Here is an 8,000-nt window from a genome sequence, read left to right as displayed (position 1 = left end):
TGCCCCTCCCCCGTTCATGCTCTGTCTCTCTCTGTCCCAAAAATAAACAAACGTTGAAAAAAAAATTAAAAAAAAAAAAAGTTTCCCAGACAAACAAAAATTAGAGGAGTTTGTCACCACTAAACCAGCCCTGCAAGAAATTTTATGGGGGATTCTCTGAGAGGAGAAAAGATGAAGGAAGGAAGGAAGGAGGGAAGGAAGGAAGGAAGGAAGGAAGGAAGGAAGGAAGGAAAAGAAAGGAAGAAAAAGAGAAAGAAAGAAAGAAAGAAAGAAAGAAAGAAAGAAAGAAAGAAAGAAAGAAGGAAAGAAAGAAAGAAGAGGGAAAGGAAGAAAGAAAAAGAAAGGAAGGAAGGAAGAAAGAAAGAAAGAAATACCAAAAGTAACAGAGATTAGAAAGGAGCAGAGAACACCACCAGAAACTCCACCTCAACAAGCATCATAATGGCCATAAATTCATACCTTTCAGTACTCACTCTAAACAGATTCACTCAACAGACTCAATGCTCTAATCAAAAGACATAGGTAACAGAATGGATAAGAAAACAAGATCCATCTATATGCTGTTTACAAGAGACCCACTTTAGACCTAAAGACACCTTCAGATTGACAATAAGGGGATGGAAAACCACCTATCATGCTAATGGTCAACAAAAGAAAGTAGGAATAGCCATACTTCTACCAGACAATTTAGACTTCACAATAAAGACTGTATCAAGACATGCAGAAGGGCATTACATCAAAGTCAAAGGGTCTATCCACCAAGAAGCTCTACAATTGTAAACATTTATGCACCAAATGTGAGGGCACCCAAATATATAAGTCAATTGATCCCAAACATAAAGAAACTCATCGATAGTCATACCATAATAGTAGGAGACTTCAACACCCCACTCACAGCAATGGACAGATCATCTAATCAAAAAGTCAACCAGGAAACAATGGCTCTGAATGACACACTGGACCAGATGGACTTAACAGATATATTCAGAACATTTCATCCTAAAGCAGTAGAATATACATTCTTCTCCAGTGCACATGGAACGTTCTCCAGAATAGACCATATGCTGGCACACAAATCAGCCCTAAGTAAGTACAAAAAGATCAAGATCATACCATGCATATTTTCAGGCCACAACGCTATGAAACTCGAAATCAACCACAAGAAAAAATTTGGAAAGGTGACAAATACTTGGAGACTGAAGAACATCCTACTAAAGAATGAATGGGCTAACCAAGAAGTTAACGAGGAACTTAATAAGTACATGGAAGCTGATGAAAATGATAACACCACAACCGAAAACCCCTGGGACGCAGCAAAGGCGGTCATAAGAGGAAAGTGTATAGTAATCCAGCTTCCTAAAGAAGGAAGAAAGGTCTCAGATACACAACCTAACCTTACACCTTAAGGAGCTGGAAAAAGAACAGCAAATAAAACCCCAAAGCAGCAGAAGAGAGGAAATAACAGAGATTAGAACAGAAATTAATGCTATCGAAACCAAAAAAACAGTAGAACAGATCAATGAAACCAGAAGCTGGTTTTCTGAAAGAATTAACAAAATTGATAAATCACTAGCCAGTTTGATCCAAAGGAAAAAGGAAAGGACCCAAATAAATAAAGTCAAGAATGAAAGAGGAGAGATCACAACCAACACAGCAGAATTAAAACAATAATAAGAGAGTATTATGAGCAATTATATGCCAATAAAATGGGCAATCTGGAAGAAATAGACAAATTCCTAGAAACATATACACTACCAAAACTGAAACAGGAAGAACTAGAAAATTTGAACAGACCCATAACCAGTAAGGAAATCAAATTAATAATCAAAAATCTCCCAAAAAACAAGAGTCCAGGGCCAGATGGCTTTCCAGGGGAATTCTACCAAACATTTAAGAAGACTTAACACCTATTCTCTTGAAGGTGTTGCAAAAAAATAGAAATGGAAGGAACACTTCCAAACTCTTTCTATGAAGCCAACATTACCTTGATTGCAAAACCAGATAGAGACCCCCTTAAAAAGGAGAACTATAAAGCAATTTCCCTGATGAACATGGATGCAAAAATCCTCAACACGATATTGGCCAACCGGATCCAACAATACATTAAGAAAATTATTCACCACGACCACGTGGGATTTATACCTGGGATGCAAGGGGGTTCAATATCCATAACACAATTAACGTGATTCATAACATCAATAAAAGAAAGGACAAGAATCATATGATCCTCTCAATAGATGCAGAGAAAGCACTTGACAAAATACAGCATCCTTTCTTGATAAAAACCCTCAAGAAAGTAGGGATAGAAGGAGCCTACGTCGAGATCATAAAGGCCATATATGAATGACCCAATGCTAATATCATCCTCAATGGGGAAAAGCTGACAGCTTTCCCCCTAAAGTCAGGAACAAGACAGGGATGTCCACTCTCACCACTGTTATTCAACATAGTATTGGAAGACTTAGCCTCTGCAATCAGACAACACAAAGAAATAAAAGGCATCCAAATCGGCCAGGAGGAGGTCAAACTTTCACTCTTTGCAGATGACATGATACTCTATATGGAAAACCCAAAAGATTCCACCAAAACCTGCTAGAATTGATTCATGAATTCAGCAAAGTTGCAGGATATAAAATCAACGCACAGACATCAGCTGGATTCTTATACACCAACAATGAAGCGACAGAAAGAGAAATCAAGGAATCGATCCCATTTGCAGTTGCACCAAAAACCATACAATACTGGAAATAAATCTAACCAAAGAGGTGAAAAACCTATACACTGAAAACTATAGAAAGCTTATGAAACAAATTGAAGAAGACACAAAAAAAATGGAAACAGATTCCATGCTCCTGGATAGGAAGAACAAATATTGTTAAAATGTCGATACTACCCAAAGCAATCTACATATTCAATGCAATCCCTATCAAAATAACACCAGAATTCTTCACAGAGCTAGAACAAATAACCCTAAAGTTTGTATGGAACCAGAAAAGACCCTGAATAGCCAAAGCAATCTTGAAAAAGGAAACCGTAGCAGGAGGCATCACAATCCCAGACTTCAAGCTATACTCAAAGCTGTAACCATCAAGAGAGTATGGTACTGGCACAAAACCAGACACTCAGATGAATAGAACAGAATAGAGAACCCAGAAATGGACCCACACAGGTATGGACAACTAATCTTTGACAAAGCAGGAAAGAATATCCAATGGAATAAAGACAGTCTCTTCAGCAAGTGGTGCTCGGAAAACTGGACAGCGACATACAGAAGAATGAACCTGGACCACTTTCTTACAGCATACACAAAAATAAACTCAAAATGGGTGAAAGACCTCAATGTAAGACAGGAAGCCATCAAAATCCTTGAGGAGAAAGCAGGCAAAAACCTCTTTGATCTTGCCCACAACTTCTTACTCAGCACGTCTCCAGAGGCAAGGGAAACAAAAGCAATAATGAACTACTGGGACCTCATCAAAATGAAAAGCTTCTGCACAACAAGGGAAACAATCAGCAAAAGTAAAAGGCAACTGACAGACTGGGAGAAGATATTTGCAAATGACATATCAGAGAAGGGGTTAGTATCCAAAATCTATAAACAACTTATCAAACTCAACACCCAAAAAACAAATAATCCAGTGAAGAAATGGGCAAAAGACATGAATAGACACTTGTCCAAAGAACCCATCCAGATCGCCAACTGACACATGAAAAAATGCTCAATCTCACTCATCATCAGGGAAATACAAATCAAAACCACAATGAGATACCACCTCACACCTGTCAGAATGGCTAACATTAACAAGTCAAGCAACAACAGATGTTGGTGAGGATGTGGAGAAAGTGGATCTCTTTTGCATCATTGGTGGCAACGCAGACTGGTGCAGCTAGTCTGGAAAACAGTATGGAGGTTTCTCAAAAAAGTAAAAATAGAACTACCCTATGACCCAGCAATTGCACTACTAAGCATTTATCCACGGGATATAGACGTGCTATTTTCAAGGGACACATGCACCTCCATGTTTGTGGCAGCACTATCAACAATAGCCAAGGTATGGAAAGAGCCCAAATATCCATGGATGGATGAATGGATAAAGAAAAGTGGTATCTATATACAATGGAGTATTACTTGGCAATCAAAAAGAATGAAATGTTGCCATTTGCAACTACATAGACGGAACTGGAGGGTATTATGCTAAGTGAAATTAGTCAGTCAGAGAAAGACAAAAATCATATGAATTCACTCACAGGAGGACTTTAAGAGACAAAACAGATGAACATAAGGGAAGGGAAACGAAAATAACATAAAAACAGGGAGGGGGACAAAACAGAAGAGACTCATAAATATGGAGAACAAACTGAGGGTTACTGGAGGGGTTGTGGGAGGGGGGATGAGCTAAATGGGTAAGGGGCACTAAGGAATCCACTCCTGAAATCATTGTTGCCCTTTATGCTAATTTGGATGTAAATTAAAAAAAATAAAAAATAAAATTAAAAATACATAAAAATAAATAAAATATACAAAACAATCTACAATAAAGATAAACATATGCTTGTTAATCAAGAAACATTATTTTAATTTATTCAGAATCTGAAAAAAATTATTTAAAATTTACTAAAGACATAAAGGATTTATAAAACTACAAAATGCAAATTGTCTTGAAGATACATAAGGTAAGAATTCAAACAAAAGTTATCTGCTTACCATAGTCCCTGCTTAGTCAGCTAGCTGCCTACCCACCTGTTCCACAAATGAGCTTTTTCTTTCTATATCCCCTCCCTGTTCCTTCTTAGCTTGACAAAGTCTTATGAAGTCAAGAAGATATCATCAATTAAGATCTTGCTCAGCATGACAAAAATAATTATTTAATTAAACTCCACTGTCATGCATATTTTACAGATTATCTTCATTTTTTTTCTACCATGAGTATGATCTTCATTGCTTCCAAATCTTAAGGTTGTTCTCTTCGCTTTTTGCATCTGACCCAGAAGTCATTCATTCATCTTAAACCAGACAACCTTGCTCAACCCCTCTCTTCAATATCTATGCTGACGTAGCCTTGGAGCTTATAGTATCCTGAGTGAGGATGTTTTTCATAAAGAGGAGGATAGATAATCATACTTTTAACAAATTTTAAATATATATTTTTCTAAAGTAATACTTCATGTTGCTGATTTGATTCCCTGGGGAAAATATTCAAATTGAGATTTTTTGCACAGGAAATTTATTGGGAGTCCTCTTGGACTTATAACTGTGAGACAGTGAAGGAAATTAGGATGGGCAGAAGGAGAAATGGAACCATAATGTAGTCACAATGGAGGTTTCTACTGATCTGGTGGAACGATCTGGAGTGGAATGACCCTGTGGAGTTGACCCACGTGGATGTAAAAAGAGGCAGCTAGCTGACTAAGCAGGAACTATGGTAAGCAGATGTCTTTTGTTTGAATTCTTACCTTATGTATCTTCAAGACAATTTGCATTTTGTAGTTTTATAAATCTTTTATGTCTTTAGTAAATTTTAAATAATTGTTTTTCAGATTCCAAATAAATTACGATTCCCACATTGATCAATTCTTGTATGTGAGCTGTCTCTGGAAATTGGCAGTTTGGAGGAGTGACCTAGGAGAGGGAGGCTCTCTGTAGCTTAGGTAACCTTCTTCAGCCCAGGTTGATTCTGAATGATAAATTCAGATGGGAGGTATTAGTTGCCAATACTTGCTGGAGGTGGGGGAATGAGTTGATGAAGCCAGTCCTGAAAGTTGATCCAGGCAGGGCACCATGGCATCCACAACACCCACCATTTAGGGTGTAATACAACAATGTGGAGGAAGAGCCCCCATTTTCCCAGGGTATTATTTGCAAGCTGGTGCTTTTGTTGTTCCCCCTCAGGCCATTCCATTGCCTACTAGGTCAGCAACTTCCAGATGGCACAGTAAGTGATAGAACCAGTGGATTGGCTGGTCATGTGATCACCAAAAAGTATGTAGGATCCTGTGTCAGTGGATCAAACACTGTGTTAGTTCTTGGAGACTGAGACTAGATAGGCCCTGCAGGCAAGAAAGGCAAAACTCATGGAATGTCAGCTGATTTCAGCCAAGTTTACTTGCTGCCCCTTCCAGTGTGGAAAAAAAAAAATCCAACCTGATCAACTTGCCAAGAGACTGGACAGACTTCTTGAGGGATGGTGACATATAAGGGGATCAGATTTGGTTTCTTTGTTAGCATGTTGGACGTTCAGCAGCAGCTGTAGCTAGATTAGCCTTAGTGAGTGGGGGCGTGTGCTATTGGGCCCATGCATCACCTTCTCCTTGCCACGAGGGCTACTCAGTTCATGTATCCTCTGTGTCAACACTAGGTGGTTGATGACAGAAGCTAGCTGATGTCAGCTGGTCAGATTTTTCTGTTTGGCTGTTTAATGCCTCTTCTGAGGTGAACGCTTTCTATGGGTGTTAATATGTGATTAAATTTATTCACGCTCATACCTGTTCTCATAGGTCCAGCTATATGCCTATCTCTCAGACCTTATTTATGACCTTCCAGTGTTCATCTTCAGGTGCTTTATTCTACCAGCAAAGCCATTCTTCCACTGTCTATGAATCTGTATATATTCTAACAGCAGGGTATTTCTCTTTCCATATAAAGTGGATAACAAGCTTTACTGACCAAAGCAATTGATTACTCCCAGAAACAGCCATGCGATTTCATAGTCTTTATAATTATTATCTTCTATATGTCGTAAGGGCTGAGATTTTATAGCCACTAATGCATTATTCTCTGCCAGTTTCCTTTCAGTTCATGATTAGTGGAAGTTTTAGTAATTGCCCCACTACTGCATGTTAGGTGCTGCCAGTGTTCCATCTACCACCAGGGATAAAGTTTTTGTTGCTAACTTATCAGCGGGTGATTTAGCAGGAAAATCCCATTTTGTAGATTGTTTCTTTGAGTCACTCCTGGCATCAATGATTGCAATTTGGATTCACCCAGGAAAAAAGGTACTTGCTTCACACAGCAAGCTCATTAGGTTGTATTATTGGGGTCAATATTCCTACTGGGTTGAAGTAAGAAGATGGTGCAGAGGAAGATGTGTGATACCATTGTAAAAAGTCTCAGCTGATCTTACAGGGAGCTTTGGAGTTGGGATGGCGCTTTAGAGTTGAATCACAGTGAGGGTCTGGGCTTTTGTATGCTCTAATGTGTCAGTCACTGAATGTCAGCTGTCCCTGGGAAAGAGGCAACTTTGGGTCTTCAGGCCAGGAGAGTTCGCAGAGAAACGCTCACCTGAGAGCTGCTGACCACATAGTATCTTAGTAACTGGGGGGCAAGAAAAGGAGCCTCAACCTGAGAGCTGCTGGCCACATAGTATCCTAGTAACTGGGGGCAGGAAAAGGAGCATCAGTGCTTCAGTCCCACTATGGGACTGGGAGACAGCAAATCTGGGGGGTACACACAGCATGGACTGTTTATTCTATAAAATTCAGAAAATATAGGAGCACCTGGGTGGCTCAGTCTGTTAAGCATCCGAATCTTGATTTCGGCTCACAGTTTGTGAATTTGAGACCCACATTGGGCTCTACATTGTCAGTATGAAGCCTGCTTGAGATTCTGTGTCTCCTTCTCTCTCAAAAATAAATAAGCTTAAGATAAAAAATGAAAACAAATTTAGAAAATACAAAAAGTGTAAAAATAAAGATAAAAAGTGGTTTATAATGCTATCACTCAGCTTTAACGGTTGGTACTATTATGATATATTTCCTTCCCTCCTTTTACCTGGGCATCTATAGTTCCTACACATTTGAAACTATGCCAAAAACGTCATTTCATAGGTTGCTGCACCAATGAACATGATTTAAGTGATTCTTCATGTTAAAAACACTGTTATATACCTAATTTTAGCAGCTTTAAATATTTCATCTTGTCTATGTACAAAAATTTACCTAACGGTTTTTCTTTCCTTCTTTCTTTCTTTCTTTCTTTCTTTCTTTCTTTCTTTCTTTCTTTC

The sequence above is a fragment of the Herpailurus yagouaroundi genome, unplaced genomic scaffold (genome assembly GCF_014898765.1).
Source record: "Herpailurus yagouaroundi ecotype Mexico unplaced genomic scaffold, PumYag 210, whole genome shotgun sequence".
NCBI lineage: Eukaryota > Metazoa > Chordata > Mammalia > Carnivora > Felidae > Herpailurus > Herpailurus yagouaroundi.
The sequence above is the reverse complement of the archived record's forward strand: the minus strand, read 5'-3'. Positions refer to the sequence as shown.